We start from the raw sequence: 20,822 nt of genomic DNA on the forward strand, positions 1-20,822 counted from the left end.
TCTAGATGAACAAAATCTTTTTTCTTCTAATCTAAACTCGTGCCCTCTTGTCCTAGATTCCTGCCTAGCAGAAAAAAGGGTGCTTGACAGTTCCTTATATTGGGCCCTGATATATTTGTACATGTTGAGCATGTCCCCCCTTAAACGTCTCTTCTCTAGTGTAAATAGTCCCAGTTTGCTTAATCTCTCCACGTAGCTTAAAGTCTCCATTCCCCTAATAAGCTTTGTTGCTCTTCTTTGGATTTTTTCTAATTCTATGATGTCCTTTTTATAGTGTGGGGCCCAGAATTGTACTCCGTATTCGAGGTGCGGTCTAACCAATGATTTGTATAGAGGCATAATTACTTTTGAATCCCTAGTTTCCATGCCCCTTTTAATACATGCTAGAGTTTTATTGTCCTTTTTAGTTGTTATATTACATTGAGCACTACACCCTAGTTTGTTGTCTATTTGCACTCCTAGATCCTTTTCAAGTACTGAATTACCCAATTCATCCCCGCTTAGGTTACCGGCATGGCTGGAACCCTGCTCTGAGACAGGATAATCAGAATCCTTCTTTGGGACTGGATAGATAGAGACCCCTTCTGGGGCGACAGAGGCTTGAACCCCTTCTGGGGCGACAGGCTTGAACTTCTTCTGGGGCAACACAGGCTTGAACCCCTTCTGGGGCAACACAGGCTTGAACCCCTTCTGGGGCAACACAGGCTTGAAACCCCTTCTGGGGCGGCTGCGGCCTTTGGGCCCCCACACGGGGCTGCAACCTTTGGCTCACTTGGTGGGTCTCGAGCATTCCAAATGCCCAGCAGGCCCCCAGTGCCTGAGTTGCTCAGCGGGCCCCCGGCATCGGAGTCGCCCGGCGGGCCACCGGCATCGAACTCACTCGGCGGGCCCTCGGCACCGGACTCGCTCGGCGAGCCCCCGGCATCGGACTGGCTCGGCGGGCCCCCGGCATCAGACTGGCTCGGCGGGCCCCCGGCATCAGACTGGCTCGGCGGGCCCCCGGCATCAGACTGGCTCGGCGGGCCCCCGGCATCATACTGGCTCGGCGGGCCCCCGGCATCAGACTGGCTCGGCGGGCCCCCGGCATCAGACTGGCTCGGCGGGCCCCCGGCATCAGACTGGCTCGGCGGGCCCCCGGCATCAGACTGGCTCGGCGGACCCCCGGCATCAGACTGGCTCGGCGGACCCCCGGCATCAGACTGGCTCGGCGGGCCCCCGGCATCAGACTGGCTCGGCAGGCCCCCGGCACATGAGTCGCACGGCGGACCCCCGGCACCTGAGTCAATCACCTGGGCTTTCCCCTTAAGGGTTTGCACCTCCTCTGCTGATTCTTGAACCCAAAATGGGGTCTCCCAGCACTAGGACCAACAGTATTAGACAGAGTGCTTTTACTGGGAGACTCAGCAGAGCGCTCCTCTGCCACAGTGGAGTCAGGCATAGATCTGACAACCTGCCCTGACTTGGCCAGAGGAAACACCCTGTCGCCACCACCGGCGTTGCGTAAAACACAAGCTTGCAGAAAGTGGCCTGAATCTCCACAGTATAAGCATAGATTACAGGCTCTTTGCCGCTGACGCTCCTCCAACGGAAGCTTTGGCCGTAGAACACTCCTATGCTTTACCTGACCCTCTGGGTCTGAGGACTTGCTGCCTAATAACTTCTTAGGCAGGATCTCATTAGGGGCTGAATGAACCCCAGTGACCTCTGGGAGGATCAGAAAAATTTCAGTTAGGAGTTTTTGCAGCTGCAGTAGGGACTGCTGCAAAAACTCTAACCGCACAGGTTTAAAGGCAGTAAATGCCAAATTTAGAGCCGCTAACGACTCTTGCATGGTCTGCATGATATAGCTGTGCACGGTTACAGACCAGACAAAACAAACAATGACACAACAAAAACTGTGACAAGGCTAAAACTATGGCAAGGCAAAACTGTGGCAAGGCAAATCTGCTGGACTGAGAGGACTGTACTCAGCTCCAGAGTTATTTTTGTGGGCCAGTTATAATGTAAGGATGCGGGGGCAACCTCGCCTGCCCTAACTCCGTTGCCTCAGACTAGGGTTGGCGTGCACGTGCAGAACTAGGCTTCACCAATAATAGCCACGTTCGAAGGAGCCAGTTAATCTAGCTCCAACCCCGATGCCACCTGATCTTAAGAGTGACAACGCGCCCACCAAGGCCAGGAGAGAGCAAGGGTACCAGCTACCTAATGCCCACACGAGGCAAGGGCCCCCTGGACCCCCAAGGGGGTGACTACACAGGGAGATTGGGAATGCTTCCACAGGTGATGAGAAGAGTTTACCTATGGCTGGACGCAACAATGTGTGACTGTGGTATATATACACAATGGCAACAATGCTCAGAAGATGGTATGAATAAACAATAATAAACAATGGCAACAATGCTCAGAAGATGGTATGCAATAATAATAAACCTCAACTGTACTATCCTGCACTGTGAGGGACAAGCCCCACAATGCAGACACCCAGGCTGGTATTAGGGAAACCAGGAGACACGAGGTATACAAGGCAAAAGTCCAATGGACACTTAGCTGCAGCAGGGCAGGATGCAGGAACCAACACTGCGAGACTCTGGAGGACTCCGGAACCAGAAACACCAAGGGATTGCTAAGCAGGGTCCACAAAGCTGGAACAGCACAAGTAGCACACAGGACTTTGGCTGGGAGCTTTGAACCACAGACTTGCACACGGCTGACTCAGGGTTGACAAGAGAGTATAACTGGCAGGGCTGCACAGGTCCAGATCCTTTATCAAGGCTTCTGGTAATTAGCGCAGCTGTGCACTCCAAGCTAGCAGCCTGATAAATGACACACCTGTACCTAACTGACACATTATTGAGTGATCTGCAATGGCACAGGATGACCACTGGAGGCCACCAGAGAGTAAACACAACAGAAGCTGAGAAATACAAGGAGCAGAATCCAGGGAAACCAAACAAACTCCACACAGAAAATATGAACAGCACATTCCACCGATCCGCTCGAGGCGGATCGTAACACCTACATGGTGAACTCTTTCAATTATCAGGATACGGCATTCCGCTTCGATGTTTAGAAGTGTAGGCAGGGTATTCCGTACGAAATGAGCCAATGCCGGGCCTTTGACTGATTCTGGTAGGCCCACCAGGTGAATATTATTCCATCGAGAGCGGTCGTCGACCTTATTCCATAATTGGTCATTGCTTTTATCTAATCTGGGGACAACTTGTTTAAGGTGTGATACATCTTGGAACACCTCACCTACTCTGTGTTCAGTTTCCTCCATCCTATTGGAGAAGTTATGTCCGAAACTGCTTTAGTCAGTAGTGGACCCATGGTCGCTTTTATAGCATCCACCACATCATTATAAGTAACATAGGAGTCTTGTGCGGCTACAGACTTATTTGATGCCGGTGATAAGGCTGGTTTCACACACTCCGGCTCCTGCCGGACGGTGAAATCCTGCACGGCCAGGGAGCCGTGCCGCACACATTAGTTGTGAATGGACACCATTGTGTCCATTCACACGGGACGGCCACGGCCCGGCCGCACGGCTGCAGCCGGATCCCACCACTGGAAGGGACGGCTGCCGGGCTGTGGCCATCCCCTCCATGATAAACTAATGTGTGCGGCACGGCTCCCTGTCCGTGCGGGATTTCACCGTCCGGCAGGAGCCGGAGTGTGTGAAACCAGCCTATGGCTGTAGTTTCCGAATCAGATGTCATACTTGGGTCAGCACATCGTTTCTCTTGACGTTGTTGAAGGGGTTGTGATGGGGTAGGGGTAGACAGGAACTTTTCCATATGTGCAGTGGTAGGAATGACAGATAATCAATATAATGAAGTGGGTATCAGTTTCAGAGTGTCTCTGGAGTGATGATCAAGGCAAGGCCTTATAATAAGGCGCTTAACACATAATACAACGTTTTTGCACATGGGGCATGTAGATAGAAAATCCTGTGATTTTAGCCAGATAGAGATATATTAAGGGACTAGAGACAATCTGCAGGTTATATCCTGACCTGCAGGCCCCCAGACTGTCACAGCTCGTAGTATGACTGGCATTGCACTACTAGGGATCAGTGATGTTTCATATATATGCAGTGCAAGACTCGATCACAAAGAATTCAGGGGGGGTATGGTGGAAGATGACAGGTTCGCTTGTGGCTATGGACCTGGGTGGGAGAGCACAGCTTTGATATATAATGTAAGTTACTGGGTACACAATAAACATACTATGAGCCTGTATGTATCTTCAAATAGCTTGATTTCTGACAGAGAAAAAAAACAGAATGTGTCAGACTGAGTTTTGTAGGGATTGAGCAGGTTGTGAAAGGCTTTTAATAAAGCCTGGCATCTGCAGTGTGTAGAGGAGGATGTTAAAATGGCCGCCAATGCCGCAGAGCCACGTCCTCAGAAAGGCAGCTAAATCAGATCCCTCCTCTCTTGTGGGTGAGTAAATGTTGCTCAGAGACCCACTGGGGGTGTTCCCGGAGGTAGGGGAGAGATTGAAGGGAGAGAATAAGACCTTATCTACATTCTGCGGTTCCGTACACCTGCTGGATCGCTGCTCCAGAGCTCAAACCCCGGCTGGGCTTCAAAATTTAGGTCCGGATTTTCCGGCGTGGTAGGCCACAACCTGCAGAAACTTCTGGTGACGCTTCCCGGCTCTGCAGCGCTACCCGGCAAGTGTCACCGGTGTCTGGCGGCAGTAGGGGGGGGGGGGGTGTTCTGGATAGGATCTCAGCTGGGGGTCAGCGTCAAGAGGCTTAATATAGCAGGTAGTTGCAGAGCTCTTACACGACCCAGTTGATCCGGGTCCCGGTCAGGCCATGCTCCTCTGAATGCTGTAAATATCTTTCATCAATGAGGTTTAAAGTGTTCAGTAGTTACCCTCTGATATTGGTATATCTGCAATTGTTTATTTTTTTTTTGGTAGATACATCTTCAAATGTTTGAATCTACTGTATATTCTGTATTCAGATCCATCCAGAATAAAAAAGCCGCTATGATGGTGGTAGTCAAAAAATGCGAAAAGGCCTTTGAGATGGGAAATGTATTACTCCGACATCATGACAAAATCTCTAAGGCAATAGATATTGAACATCAATAGAAGCAATCATGCCAACAAGTACTGTGATGTGTAGTAAAAGGTGGTCTAACATCAAACAGGTTCACACTGCATTACTCAACGGTTTAGGTGATGTGCAATTTGGAAATCAGATCATCCTGGGGAACAGATCAGAAACAGGCAACTGGCAGAAATGTATCCAATAAAAAAATATATTTTTTTTTTTTCAAAATCCACAATGTGACCCTCCTCCCCTTACTGCATGGCTGGCACAGAAGCTGCAGCTCACCAATTAACTCTTTACATGCAGAGCTGCCTGAGGAGCCTATAGACTGTGCTGGGATTTCACTAACCCTATCCCTCCTGCCATTACTTTTACAATCCTGATCGGTGCAGCACAGGTGTCCCTATTCCGACACTATGCCTTTTTCTAGTATATGTGCATCTTGCTTTATGTGAGTGGGCAAATTGCCAATTGATTACCCCCCCCAACCCACAATAGCCACAGTTTTGGGGTGCCCAAATCTATGTTTGCTCACCAAAAAAGAAATAAGCTCAGGCTGGCTCTTGGCTCAGGGTATATGGCATATGGAAGAGAGGAGGAGGATTCTGTGCCATGCTGGGGAAGGGGAGAGGAGGCTTTATTCCGTTGGGACCCAGAAAAGGTCAAGTAGGACCCCGGTTTTTGTAATGGAGGGGTCCCAGGGACCCATAATTTCGGGGGGGGGGGGGGGGGGGGGGTAGGGGGGGTTTCACGATCACTGTATATAATTACATATGAATATGGTGTAAAAATATTAGATTAATAAGCCTGTGCGGGGAGACCCAATTCCATCTCTCCAGCCATCAAGGGTAAATGTGCCAGAAATGCATTCAACTTTGTATCGTCTGTTCTTATGTGCACTAATGTATTTTGTAAATAAATGCTCTGCAAACTGTGCATAAGCCTCAATTTCTCAGCATTCACAAATAATAACATGGAGTATGTGAAGTAATATGCGTTTCTATAGATAAAGAGCATTGTCAGGTACAAAAGGTGTCAATTTAATTTAAATGTATTGACACATCATACTGTACTTACATACTTTAAAATAAAAGGCATCTATTGGCAGAGCTAAACATTTCATTAACCCTGATTTGAAGGCTTGCAACATCAATTTATTAACAAAGAACTTACCACTCGTGAAATTCTTGCTAATCTGGTTTATCTTTATTTTATACATATTGCATAATACACATACAGTAGGGTGTGAGAAGAAAAATAGCTTTGTAGGGAATTATCATGGATATAATGAAATCTTAGAAAACACCCATTGTTGGGAGCTATTTAACAAAGTTGCTGAGACTATTAATGCAGACTTCAATAACAAGATGGTACCTGCAAGTTCAATGTTCCTGCTGTTTCTTTGCACCTTTCTGACAGAGATATTTCAAACCTCAGGAGCTGCTATTAGAAAACCAGAAGGTAAGAGCAAGACAAAAGATTGAGTAATACTTTAATCTCAGTTGCAAAAGTAGTAAACTATATTTAATGCAAATTGAAAAGTATATGTAATTGCGGAACAATACTTTTCTACCTTCATACTTATACGTATAGCCATTAAAATGATATATAGTCGTCTAAATCTATGTGTATAGTAATCATAGGTGTCTGTAAAATCTACCGAGGTCAGAGATTAGCAGTCTACTCTCTCAATGTTATAATTGACTTCCCTGCGCATTGCATCAATGCATGATTATATAAGTAGCTTCTACTGATCATATCTGCAATAAATAGGATCTACTGTATATAGCAATGGAGACAGGGCATCTGAAATCAGTGTTATATGATACACAAGATACATTTTTCAGAATTCAAAGAAACTGTTTATACTGCGATTATATAATACTTCCACATTACAGCTAAAACACGGTAAATTGCAGATTATTAATGCTGCTTTCACATTACAAACCTGCTTTCAACCCGTTTTTGTAAACGTTTCTTAAAACGGGTCTAAAGCCAGTTAAACCTCTTTCACATTGCATGTTGTAACTGGTATAATTAGGTTGACATGGGTTTAGGTCGACATGGGTTAGGTTGACAGGTCATTAGGTTGACATGGGTTTTTTTTCGTTTTTTTTTTACCAGAATGTCGACATAGTCAACATGGACACAGTTGGAAGTGAACCGCAGCCCCTTGCATCGCTCGCTTTGCTCACAATGCTTTGAGCACGGTGCGTCGCTGCACTCGACACACTATTTTTTCTCCCACCATGCCCTAGTGGATGGTAGGGCATGAAATACCGCCTGTCGGCACATGTGGGCTCAAAAAACTGTGAAAAAACCCACGTCGACCTAGACACCTGTCGACCTTCACCCATGTCGACCTAGAACCCTGTCGACATAGACTCATGTCGACCTTCTGCAATGTTGGCCTAGACACCTGTCGACCTTCCAGCATGTTGACCCAACAGTGATAACCTAAGGACTGGTGACCAAATGATCCCAATACCTGCACAGTATGCACTGGGTTAAAAAAGTCTCCTCTCTGCTCTTTACTTCCTGCCTGTGCCTAGTGAGATCACAAGGGAGATAGCCTATCACCCTCTGTGACCAGATCACAGAGGGTGATAGGCTATCTCCCTTGTGATCTCACCAGGCACAGGCAGGAAGTTAGAGGAGAGAGAGGAGACTTTTTTATCCCAATGCATACTGTGCAGATGTTGGGATCATTTGGTCAACAGTCCTTAGGTCGACACTGTCAGGTCGACATGCTGGAAGGTCGACAGGTCTTTAGGTCGACATGGCAGAAGGTCGACATGAGTCTAGGTCAACATGGCAGAAGGTCGACCTGAGTCTAGGTTGACACTGTATGAATAGTCACCCTTTATGTATCCGCCAGTACTGGGGAAGTCCAATTGGTTTTAATTTAAGGATTGGCGTCCAGTGAATGAGGAGGATTGGATTTCTTCCTGGTAAGTGATGGGTCACCGGGTCCTTAGGGAGGTGGCGTGCCTCTCAGTCTGTTTTTCACCACGGTGAAAGAAAGAAAAGAAGGTGCTTTATCCAAATGATGGTACACTGATGAGCCCCGCTGGAACAGATAGCAATTGCTTCTGGGGTGGGATAGGGTGGCTATTCTGTGAGTATAGCAAGAACCTACGCGTTTCGCTGCTAAAATGCAGCTTTTTCAAGGATGAATTTTAGCAGCAAAACGAGTAGGTTCTTGCTATACTCACGGAATAGCAACCCTATCCCTCCCCAGAAGCAATTGCTATCTGTTCCAGTGGAGGCTCATCAGTGTACCATCATTTGAATAAAGCACCTTCTTTTCTTCCTTTCACCGTGGCGAACAACAGACTGAGAGGCACGCCACTTCCCTAAGGACCTGGTGACCCATCAATTACCAGGAGGATAACCAATCCTCCCCACTCACTGGATGCCAATCCTTCAGTAAAACTAATTGGACTTCCCCAGTACTGGCGGATACACAAAGGATGACTATTCATACGCTCATGTCACTGCACTGAGCGCACACATTTTTATGAATTTATTTTATATTTTTTTTATAACAAGTGTTTGCCACTAGAAATTTTTATCGTATACAGTGTTTTCTATGATGTAATTTACTAATTAAATTTTATTTTTAATATATATGTTTCTAATGTACATTTAGCGCAGTTTACCCTTCCTGACCTTTCTGACATTTGAATGTTTAGAATCAGACTTAAAATAAAGGACTGTCAACTTATAGTACAGCTAATATTATATACTGTAGATCAAACTCAAATTCATTGGGGGCCGCATCAGCAGTTTGGTCACCCTCAAAGGGCCGCTGTATAATAATAATGCAATGACACCACAGGCTGCTCCCGCTGTATAATAATAAATCAATGACACCACAGGCTGCTCCCGCTGTATAATAATAATGCAATTACAGCACAGGCTGCTCCAGCTGTATAATATAACAATAGTAATGCCATGACACAAATTATTATACAGGGGGAGCAGCCTGTGGTGTCATTGCATTATTATTATACAGGGGGAGCAGCCTGTGGTGTCATGGCATAATGCCATGACACCACAGGCTGCTCCTCCTGTACAATAATAATGACACCACAGGCTGCTCCCCCTGTATAATATAAAAGTAATGCCATGACACCACCACCAGATATATTGTTTTTTTTATGTAACTTACAGTATTTTATCCCTCAGGCTCCTTTACTGCTGCTGCGGCTCCAGTAATTTCAATTCCACTCTCTGCGCCGCGGCCTGTCCTGCTGCGGCCCCCCGACTCAGCCTGCCTTCCTTCCTCTCTGCAGACGCGTGGGTGGGAGGCGTCATCGTCATGACGTCCCCACCCAGCTTCTGCCACTGCCTCGATAAGAGGGAACAGACTGCCGGGCCCTTCTCCACGTAGCCGTGGAGGCCGGTGGCCATGTTCCTGTGGCCACAGACATCTTAAAAGACCACAGGAACATGGCCGCCGGCAGTGCAAAAAAACCTCTCAAAAAAAATCTCAAAAAAGAGAATAAAAGGTGAAGGCTGGCGGCGGCTGCGCAGGCCACATGACGAGGTCTGTCAGGCCGGATTTGGCCCGCGGGCCTTGTGTTTGACACCCGTGCTGTAGATCATAGAAAACACTCCGAAGCACACAGCATAAAAAAGCGTATTGCTTGAGCAGTGTACTGAATAAATAGAACGCTGCTGTTCAAGGCATATCTAATCTATCAATGGCTGCAAAATACAATTGTATATGCAGCAAGATGACTCATTTGGATCTGGAACAATGGGTTGGGCACGGCAGTAATTACAGTAGCCAAATAATAGGTTGGTCATGAAGTGAATAATATCTCTTATTTTCACCATTTAATGTATATGTTATTATGTAGGGAAAAACTGTAAGATAAAATGTAATGATCTCAGTTTACACAAATTTAAAAGGGGTGTGGATTATTAGATAAATTGTGTCTAGATTAGGGATAATCTTTACGATCAGAGGCTAGATCCGAGTTCGGCTTGGGTTTTCCTGACATTGAGGCAAAACATTATCATCCTGCTGCTGGATTCTTGCGGGCTTTGGATTCTATAAAAAAATCCCTGCTGATCTGCGACATCTTCCCTCTGGTATTGGATAGTGTGGAGGATGGATCTGTGTCTGTCTGTCTGGGTGTGGCATGGGGCAGTTGCTGCTTTATCTGCCTGTATCAGTCGAGTGATGGACAGTCAGATCTGCTGTGTTAGTCCAGGGGTGCACTATCTGCTCTGCTGTACGAGTCCAAGGGTGCACAGTCTGCTGTACAGTATAAATCCAAGGGTGCATCCCTATCTGCCATATAAGTCAAGGGGTGCTGTGCTGTCTCCCATATAAGTCATGGGATGCCCTGTCTGCTGTATCAGTCAAGGGGTGCTGCTAATTCTGCTATATCAGTCAAAGGGTGCTGCTAAGTATGCTGTATCAGTTAAGGCAGAGGTTCACAAACTCATTCCTCAGAACCCCACACAGTTCATGGTTTCCAGGTGCACTCATTGCTCATTGACACATTTTAAATGATCCACAGGCGGAGCTATATATTTCACTTGATTCTGTGAGGAGATCTGCAAAATATGCACTGTGTGGGGTCCTGAGGACTGACTTTGAGAACCGGTGAGCTAAGGGGTGCGGCAAAGTGTGTGTTATCAGTCAAGGGGTGTTGCTTAGTCTGCTGTATAAGACAAGGGGTGCTGCTAAGTCTGCTGTATCAGTCAAGGGGTGCTGTCCTGTCTGCCAAGGCAACAAGTGAGGTACTGTGCATATACAGGAAATAAGATGACAATACTAGGAGGTCATTAACAAAACACAACTGTACCAGATTGCCTTTTATTACATTTTACTTATTTCAGCATACTAAGCAGGATGGTTCAATTAATTCAGGGTTGCCGACTTTAAGATTCTCCTCTCCCGGAGAAGCCCGGAGAGGAGTTTTTCAGCAGCCGCTCAGGGGCGGGGCTTACGAGTGACATCACTAAGCCCCGCCCCATGCTGTTAAAGCAGCGAATTCACGGATCTCCGTGGAGGGGACGGGGCTAAAATGATTCAATTGTGCCGTTTTAGCTCCGCCCCCTCCTCTGAGACCTGAGGATTGCGGCATTTTAATGCCGCGATCCGGGGGTCAGCGGGGGTCCCCCCTGAATCCGGGAGGGTTGCCCACCCTTCCGGGGGGCCGGGAGGGGGTACCCGATTTTCGGGAGACTCCCGGAAATTCCGGGAGGGTCGGCAACCCTGAATTAATTATTTGACACTCACATCAGCCCCTGCCCTAGTGGAGCTTACACTCTACAGTAGAAACTCATTGTATCCTACAAGTAGGACTGTGGGAGGAAGCAATGCTAACCTCTGTGCCAGCAGCATGACTCAGCCTGCTGTAAGCCACCACAAGACTCCATACTGGGTCCTTATTCAGTAACGGTTTGGGTACTTGTGTATTATCACGGCTCCCATCTCATCCCATCTCATTGCATACCATAAGGCTTAAGATGGTATGCAATGAGATGAGATGTGCTGTGATGGGACCCGATCTTATACAATTTAAAATTGTATACCATTGTATATGGCATACAATGAGATGAGATTTTAAATTGTATAAGCACACTAATGGGTGCTTTCAAGGTCAATTGCCCCCCCTATAAGATTATTAATTGTATAAGCACCCTAATGGGTGCTTACAATGTTAAATGCATCCCCACGCCACCCCCACTATCAACGCCAACCCGAAGCGTGGCGAGCGGCGGCGGTACACGTCCTCTGACTTTTTCATACCCCCACTATCCATGTCGGCGTGGAGTTGATTTTATATAGTGTGGCGAGCGCAGCGAGCCACCGAGCCCGAAGCCTGGCGAGCCCCGTGAGGGGACGCGTAATACATGTAAAGTATTACGCGTCCGCTCGCCTCGCTGCGCTCGCCACACTATATAAAATCAACTCCACGCCGACATGGATAGTGGGGGTATGAAAAGGTCGGAGGACGCGTACTGCCGACCCTCGCGGGCTCGCTGCGCTCACCACGCTTCGGGTTGGCGTTGATAGTGGGGGTGGCGTGGGGGTGCATTTAACATTGTAAGCACCCATTAGGGTGCTTATACAATTAAAAATCTTATAGGGGGGCCAATTGACCTTGAAAGCACCCATTAGTGTGCTTGTACAATTTAAAATCTCATCTCATCGTATGCCATTGTATGCCATATACAATGGTATACAATTTTAAAATGTATAAGATTCCATAAGATGGAAATCGTGGAAGCCGTGATAATACACAAGTACCACGGTTTGTTTATCACAGGAGCTCTTGGCCCATCTAGTGCTGCTGTGCAATCGAAAGCTGAGATTTCATTTTACAATGCAAGATCACTCTGTTCTAACACTGGCCCTTATTCTGGTTGGTGCAGTAATATCTGCGTGCGTTCGTGCCGCCGATGTTTTGTGTCTGCGCATGTGCAGAGGCGTCTCTGCGCATGTGCGAGCGGGGCGTACGGCCAAATCCCGCATGAAATGTGAACACTCCAAACAGGGGGTGGAGAGGGGCGTGAAGGGCTATTTGGGCTCATTACCATATGCATACGCCCCGCGTTTCATTGGCGTTCCCATACAAACGCTGGACGTACGTATGGTAATGCAGTCGTGACGCACGTGTAGGGGGCGGACATATGAAAATCGCCGGATGTCAGCTGCCCGCCCAGATCCCTGCTTTTGCACGGAAAAATGTCCGTGTGGTCTGAGGTTGCGGGAGCTGGTGGACCACTCGGTCCTGCATTCGATGGTCTGCGACCATCGAATGATGGGGGAGGTTCCCTGAGATGGAGGAGGCGTATTCCATGAAAAATACACGTGCGGTCCGTTCGGCCAGCTTCTTACCGCGTACGGACGGAGTTGGCAATCTGTATGGAAGGCGGGGTTTCGTACGCACGGTCCAGGCCGCATATTCGGATCCAGCCACACCGATCAGAATAAGGCCCACTGTGAGGTCTTGTGATAGCCCTACGCAGTGCTTACATTGTACAATTAATAGCGACAGAACATTTATAAAATAATGAAAAAGAACCCTGTACAACAAATGCACATCTTGTAATAATCACGTCAGTGTGTACATCATTGTCTTCACAGACTACTAAATAATTGTCCCCTCTTACTCGTGGAATTTGTAATTCATTTTGATGAACATCATTTTTTTCGGCATTTGCCAGAGAAAATTAAGACAAAGATGTTGCCATGTCATGTTCCGCATGAGCTCACAATTTTCTTACAAACTGCTCTTTGCACCTCTGCAGATTTGTGCCCATCAGAAACAAAGTTACAGGATTTAAATATAGGATCAAATACAGTGGCCAAAATATAGTGGTCTTACTGTATTTCAATAGATTGACCACCCTTTTTGTGCCACCCACAGCATCTCCTGCACACCTGTCTTTAAAAAAAAAATCTGCACCACCAAATTAATTCTGTGAGCAAAATATGGGTCTTGTTGAAATTTGCCAATATGTAATGCTTTCACAGCACTTGTGGCAATGTCAGGGTGGAACAGACTGTGTAATAGTTAGCATTACTGCCTCACAGCACTAAGGTCAAGCGTTCAATTCCCATCATGGCCCTAACTGTTCCACTGGGGCAGTGACAGAATATGTGCACTATATAAACAACTGATAAGGAATAAAAAGAGATAAATATCACATATCCCAGAAAAGTCCAAATGGTGTAAGCCATTTTGCAGCGATGTCCCTCAGTTTTTCTAAGTTTCTCAGCTTTCTCTCTTTACTGACACTAGTGATATACAGCTTAGCCTACCTAGGAATGAGTTGGGGGTTTTGAGGTGCTGCTGTTGATGTTGGTGCTGCAGAATGTAATACATTCATCCCGTGGGCTGTCAAGGGCATGTAGTTCTTAGTTTGCCCTGGTTTACTTGTCCATATGTCCATGGACAGTAAGTGGACAGTGTGTAAAAGGGCATTTCTGAGGACACTAACAACATTATTTTTTTTTCCTTATACAGTCTGGGAATGGCTTGTATAGTGAAGTGGGATGTAGACCGTGAACACAGTACATCAAACAACTGTCTAAATCCCATGGCAGATACTGGATGCATGTCTAAAATAATTCATATTCCTTGTTTCTTGAAAATCCTTTTGTTAAAGTACTACAGCAGCAGCAGTAGATGTAGCACTCAAGGATCATCTGGAGGATTCCCGGATATTAGATGAATCAGTCATGCCTAAGACATTGCCTACAGGATTACTTCCAATTTTGATTGAGGAGGCAATTGACAAAGAGGGTGTTGGTTTCTATAACAGAGAAAAGGGAGCTAGGTGTCGATGGAATGGTTATGCTCTTAGCCAAAAGTTACTGAATTAGACTATGAATTTGAATGCGCTGCAAGTGACATATAATGGAGGATGTTCCTATGTTGGTAAATGTCCTTAACCCTACTAACAATGGTTTTACAAAGGCAATATATGGCTTTAAACTAGTATGGATTTGGGTAAAAAATAAATTATTCCACATAGAAGAGCACCAATAGGCATCCCATGGGCAACAACTGTCATTATTGGTGACTTATTCAGACAAACCACATCAGAATCCTCATCATCAACTTCCTCCTTAGCACCAGCTACACCAATATCCTCCTCATCCTGGTGTACTTTCACAGTTACATCCTCAATGTCAATTTGAGCACGTGAACTAATTCTTCTCCCAACACTTACAAAGGGCATGCAAATTTTGGAAGGAGCCAGTGTTGAAAAAGTCAGGCCTGTACATCGTAACTGCTGACACACTTAGATTCTCATTCTGATTTGATTGCTCACCTGCGCATTCGCACAGGGGAGCAATATTTTGCAACTGCGCAAACGCATAAGCATTTATGCACATGTGCAGACGCTTTGTGCAAGAATGGTGAATTGGTTATTTGCTGGCTCGTTCACACATAGCAGTGCAGGTGGTGGGTGTGGGACCGCACACCGCAGTCGTGCCCATGGGAACACCCATCATTTCATGGGCGTTCCCATGGAAATTCACCGCTGACATGAGTACAGGGAGCGGGCAGCTGATGTCAGCTGTCTGCCCTCTTTTTGTACAGAGTTGCCACAGATCTAAGGCACCAGAGAGTGTCTTAGATTTGTGAGTGCTAAATAAATCATTCAATGGTCGGCGACCACTCGAATGATTTCTGCCCCACATACAAGCTACTAATGGATGTTTATACTAAACATACACTTGCATGGGTGCTGGGAAATCGGGGTGTGAGGGGGCGGAAGATCGTGTGGGCAGTGTTTAGATGACCTGCAAATCTGCGAATTTTTAAGCTTTGCGGGTCAACCAGAATGACCCCCTTGGACCCTCCTTGAGGATTGGTGATATATTTCTGAATGCAGAGTTGGCTCCTGTGCCTTAAGTTTCATATTTTAACTCTTCTTCAGGGAGAAGGATGTACATCTTCATTATGAGATGCAGGACCACCAATCATAGACACAGTCCAAGGTGTTCGCCTTTCCTTGCCACTTTGTGTCGTGAATAGCATAGTGCCAATTTTAAGTTTCAAGTCAGCTAACTTTTATAGGTACTTATGTAGTTTCACGGCGCCGGAAGTGCAGAGGCTCGCGTGCCGCTCTAGCTATGAAACTTGGCAGCCTGCCAGGTAGCGTAGCGCTGCGCGTGCCAAATGTAATGAAGTGTATCGTGTAAAAAACAGACAAACGGGGCTTATAAACAGACAAACGGTCCTTATAAATCGCACACCCCGGCACATCGCACACCCCGGCACACCGCTATCACAGGGGGTGTTCCCAATGTAGACGCTAACTTATTTAGCGTCTCAATTCACACTCCCGGCATTTCACTTGAATTTCAACTAAAAAAAAGTTAACAGTTGCCAAAAATGTCGTCTTTACTGCCTCAGGTGTGTGAGTGTGCAGGTGTGAATGTGTTCCTGAATCAGCCCCACTATCCACGCCCACCCGAAGCGTGGCGAGCGGCGGCGGTACGCGTCCTACGACCTTTTCATACCCCCACTATCCACGTCGGCGTGGAGTTGAGAATAGAAAGTGTGGCGAGCACAGCGAGCCCGAAGCGCGGCGAGCGCAGCGAGCCCCGCGAGGGGACGCGGATACCTTCACAGCTATCCGCGTCCCCTCGCGGGCTTCACAGGTGTCAGCGTCCGCTCGCCACGCTTCGGGCTCGGTGGCTCGCTGCGCTCGCCACACTTTCTATTCTCAACTCAACGCCGACGTGGATTGTGGGGGTATGAAAAGGTCGTAGGACACGTACCGCCGCCGCTCGTCACGCTTCGGATGGGCGAGGATAGTGGGATTTACACGGTCCATAGCTGTGGCGTCCACTAGTGGCACTGAGGGTGGGTTACAATAGTGTTCCCCTAGCTTTTGCATCTAAATTTATAAGCCCCACCACCTTAACGGCTACCAGGGAGCCTAGATTCAGACGCTTTAGCGGCCAGCAGGGGGCCGCCTGGATTCAGAGGCTTTTGCGCCTAAATCCAGGCGCCCCCCTCCTTCTTAGCGGCTTGCAGGTAAGGCTTGATTCAGACGCTTTTGCGTCTGAATTTAGCGTGTACATGGGGACACAGCGGTGTGCCGGGGTGTCTACTTTAGAAGCCCCGGCACGTCAGCGTTGTGCCCGGGGTGTCTCCACTTGCCCCCGTTGTCAGCGCTGCCTATTTTACTGTGGAACTACAAGTACCACAGTGACCTCTCAGCGCCTGGGCAGCGCGCTGCTGTTGCCCGGCGCTACGCTGTCAATACAGCTATACGCTGTTTACGTAGCTGTCAATACAGCTAGAGCGGCGCGAGCACACTCTGTCTGAGCTAGAGCGGCACGCGCACGGTTAATCAGAGCCTCTGGCAGGCTGCCAAGTTTCTGAGCCAGAGTGTGCACACGGCGGCGCCGTGAAACTACACAAGTACCCTTTTTTATTACTTTTAATTAATAAAATTTGATGTTACCTACTCTCTATGCCATTAGGTATTGGCCTTAGCAGATGACGTTGATGGACTTGCATCATCAATGTCATGACTAGTGGCAGCAGCTTCAGCACTAGTAGTAAGAAGTGGTTCCTGATCTTTTAATTGTTTGTCCTCCATTTCTATCAACACAAATCACCCCTGGACTTATACAGCAGACACTGTACCGATACAAACAGCACTGTACTGTACTTACTCCACTCTCCAGAAGTTTGGGTGGGTGCAGTTCTCTAACAAATTAATAGTCTGTGAAGACAAGGAAGTAAACACAGATGGGGTTGAGGAATCGAAGGAAAATAATGACATCTAGCACATTTTGCAGTAAAAATAGCATGTTTTGTTATGTGCAAAAAATTGCACATTACAGTTTGCATCCAGATGTTTTTCTATTATAAAGCATACAATTCGCAAATGTAAAAGAGTGTGATTTTCGGTAAATGTTACAAATCGCAATACAATATAAAAACTGTCATACAGCGCTTATGGAGTTCCCATATAAATACTGGATCACCACCAGTGGATAAATAATGCTAATACAATGTCACAAAAAATTGCATTCCAAGGAATGGTGTAAATATCCAGATGTATAAACAGATCCTTTACATTGGATTTAAATGATCCTCCTCAGCAAATAGCACATGTAAGTGGAGAAGAAAAAAATATATAGTGCATAACTTTTTACACTGAAAATTATTTAATGAAAACGCACACTTACAATAGAGGAGGATAAAGACAAGCATGAATCGATATAGCCTGGGGCAAAACAGGAGGCAGGTGTATCCAAAAAAGACAAAAGCAGTCCAATGTAGTGTCCTTCCGTCCCAAGCTCCCTGGAGTCCCGGCAATAACTAAGTAGTCCAATAGATAAAGCAAGGCACACCAAATGCATTTCGGGTCGCTAGGATCCTTCTTCAGTAGTGTGGTGTGCCTTGCTCATATGGAGCCTTATGTACCTGAGGTAAATTGGTATTACTATCGCTATTTCCGCCTTCCGGCGGAACCAAAATGGCCGTGCATTACACCCCCCGGTGTCGTGCGTTCCACGAAAGTCGGGTGGATATATATATGCCAGTCATTTGCTTTGTTGATCCAGGAGGGGATGTTTATTACATATACACATACAGTATGGGAAAGAAAAAGTTTCAGAGGCAGCGCTGATTCAAATAATCATTTAAAATTTATTATGACACAATTAATACAATTGGTATTTAGATACCGGCCGGTACTTCAATGTATAAAATACACATATAAAAAAACAATAAAAAAGATATATATAGCAATAATACGCAATGGAATTGGTTAGTGGCTTGCTGCAATGAATATTAATCCACTCTCTTTCACTCCAGTTTTAGTACAGATGTGGTTTTAGTGATTTAAATGGACGGTTAGCTCTCTCACAGCTCAGTCCAGGTTAGTAACTTATGGCATGCATGCTTTTGTGGTTAGAATGGGTTAAATGATGAAAACATGGAGGGAATGAATGGTGCTCAATTGAGCTATAACCTGCTCTCCTCCGGCTCAGTCACTCAGTCGACCTGTGGGGGATTTTTATCCGGCTGTTGATTCCTTGCTACAGATGCAAAACAGCTCCCAAGGTGAGGTCCACAGGCGGAGGTGCGATCACGGAGGTGGGGGTATGCAGGAAGGCACAATGAAGTAGCGGTCAGCGTCTGGTCTCCTTAACGCGTTTCTCGGCCTTTCACACTCGGCCGCTTCATCAGAAGGACGTAGATGTAGTGCGCCCCCGTCGCCCAGGTTTTATGGCGTTCAGGGCTTTGTGTGCGCTTGCGCTGTTTAGACTTATCCAAGCCTCGTTTTCGTTCAGATGCGCCAAGCGTCGGTATTGCGTTCACACCTCGTTTTCATGGATGCGGAAGTGTTCATTTTAATAAACGCCTTTGCGAATCATATGTATACTATTATACACTCACACCTCATTTCCATATGAGGGTTCACATTGGTGAATTAGAATCACGTGTGTCGCTTCTGTTCTGCACAATAACTATTATATGCAGCATTATAGTTTTCAGTCCGTTTTTATATATTAAACAAATATATACATACATAGATTGAATGATTCACGGATGGCAGTTTTTTTATTTTATATATATATATATATATATAATTGAAAGCACACTAACATGATCACAAAGAAAAAAAAAATATATATATATATATATATAAAAGAATACATATATATACACACAAATATACACTAATCTAGCACAATAAAATAGAATAGAATTCTACTTTTTACCATAGGAATGTCGCCATTTTTTTCATTTACTTATTTATATATATTTATATTATTCTTATTAGATAACTATTATATAATAATTGCTTTGATCGTAATTGATCAGTATATGTTACGCAGAGTAAAACAATAAATAATGATTCTCACTAACATAATGTTATTAATTGACTAATTCATTATCGATTTTAATGATTTTTAATAATCAAAAAATGACACATAATGTGTCACACATATTAGGGAGAGATGGTAGGGGAAAAAGAGACGGGGGAGGGGAGGGGAGGGGGGGGGGAAAGGGGAAAAGAGAGAGAGATGTTTCCAGATATATTCTAAACATCAAAAAAATATATATAATAATATAATAAAAAGAAAAGTCATTTTCCGCAAAGCTGAAAATTTGAAATCAAAATTAGTGTCAAGTCACTTCTCCGTGCCAAAAGTCCCGTCTATAGAACCAAATACAAAAAACTGGCTCCCGCCATTACCTGAAGGTTACCACAAATGTGGTAACCATAAGTGCTACACGTGTCAGACAGCAGGAAATAAAAAGAGTATCGAGTTCGATTCTTATGAAACTAAAGAAAAGTTCAAAATCAAAGGACATCTTAACTGCAGATCCACATTCGTGGTCTATGTAATAGACTGCGCCTGTGGACTGCAGTACGTTGGACGTACAACAAGAAGTTTACACACTAGATACCTCGAACATAGAAGGAATATATTGGGAGGTATCCGTACGCACCCTCTTTCCAAACACATCTCCTCTTGTCAAGAAAACTGTGTAAAGAAAATACAAATAAAAGCTATAGAACAAATAAAGAAAACAATAAGAGGAGGAGATAGGTTTGGAAACTTGTGTCGTAGGGAGGCATATTGGATATTTAGATTAGCCACACTAATTCCTAAGGGTTTGAACGACTGTGTAGAACTCAATAATATATGATTGAAGGTATAGAATTTCTGATTGTATATATCCCTTTGACACATGGTTTAGTATGTCGAACATCTTTCCTTTTCTTCTTTTTCCCCCCTATTGGTTCATGTACACTGCTATTTATCGGATGATGTAAGAATCGATGTTAACATCAAGACCGATGATAAATGCTGTGTGTAGGAACATCTATTTGCTCTATATAATATATATTATAGCATCTGCTATAAGTTTAACTAGAACTAAGCCTCATATGAGTTGATTGTAAATAAGATATGACTATCCTTATCCTCTCTCTTCTCCAATACTTGTCTTTTATAAGCTAAAAAATCTAAAAAAAAAACTAAAAGAACTATAAAATCTTTTTTATTTTTATTTTTATTATTATTATATTATTATATATATTTTTTTGATGTTTAGAATATATCTGGAAACATCTCTCTCTCTTTTCCCCTCCCCCATCTCTTTTTCCCCTACCATCTCTCCCTAATATGTGTGACACATTATGTGTCATTTTTTGATTATTAAAAATCATTAAAATCGATAATGAATTAGTCAATTAATAACATTATGTTAGTGAGAATCATTATTTA

This window comes from Crinia signifera, chromosome 12 (genome assembly GCF_055691185.1).
Source record: "Crinia signifera chromosome 12, ASM5569118v1, whole genome shotgun sequence".
Taxonomy (NCBI): domain Eukaryota; kingdom Metazoa; phylum Chordata; class Amphibia; order Anura; family Myobatrachidae; genus Crinia; species Crinia signifera.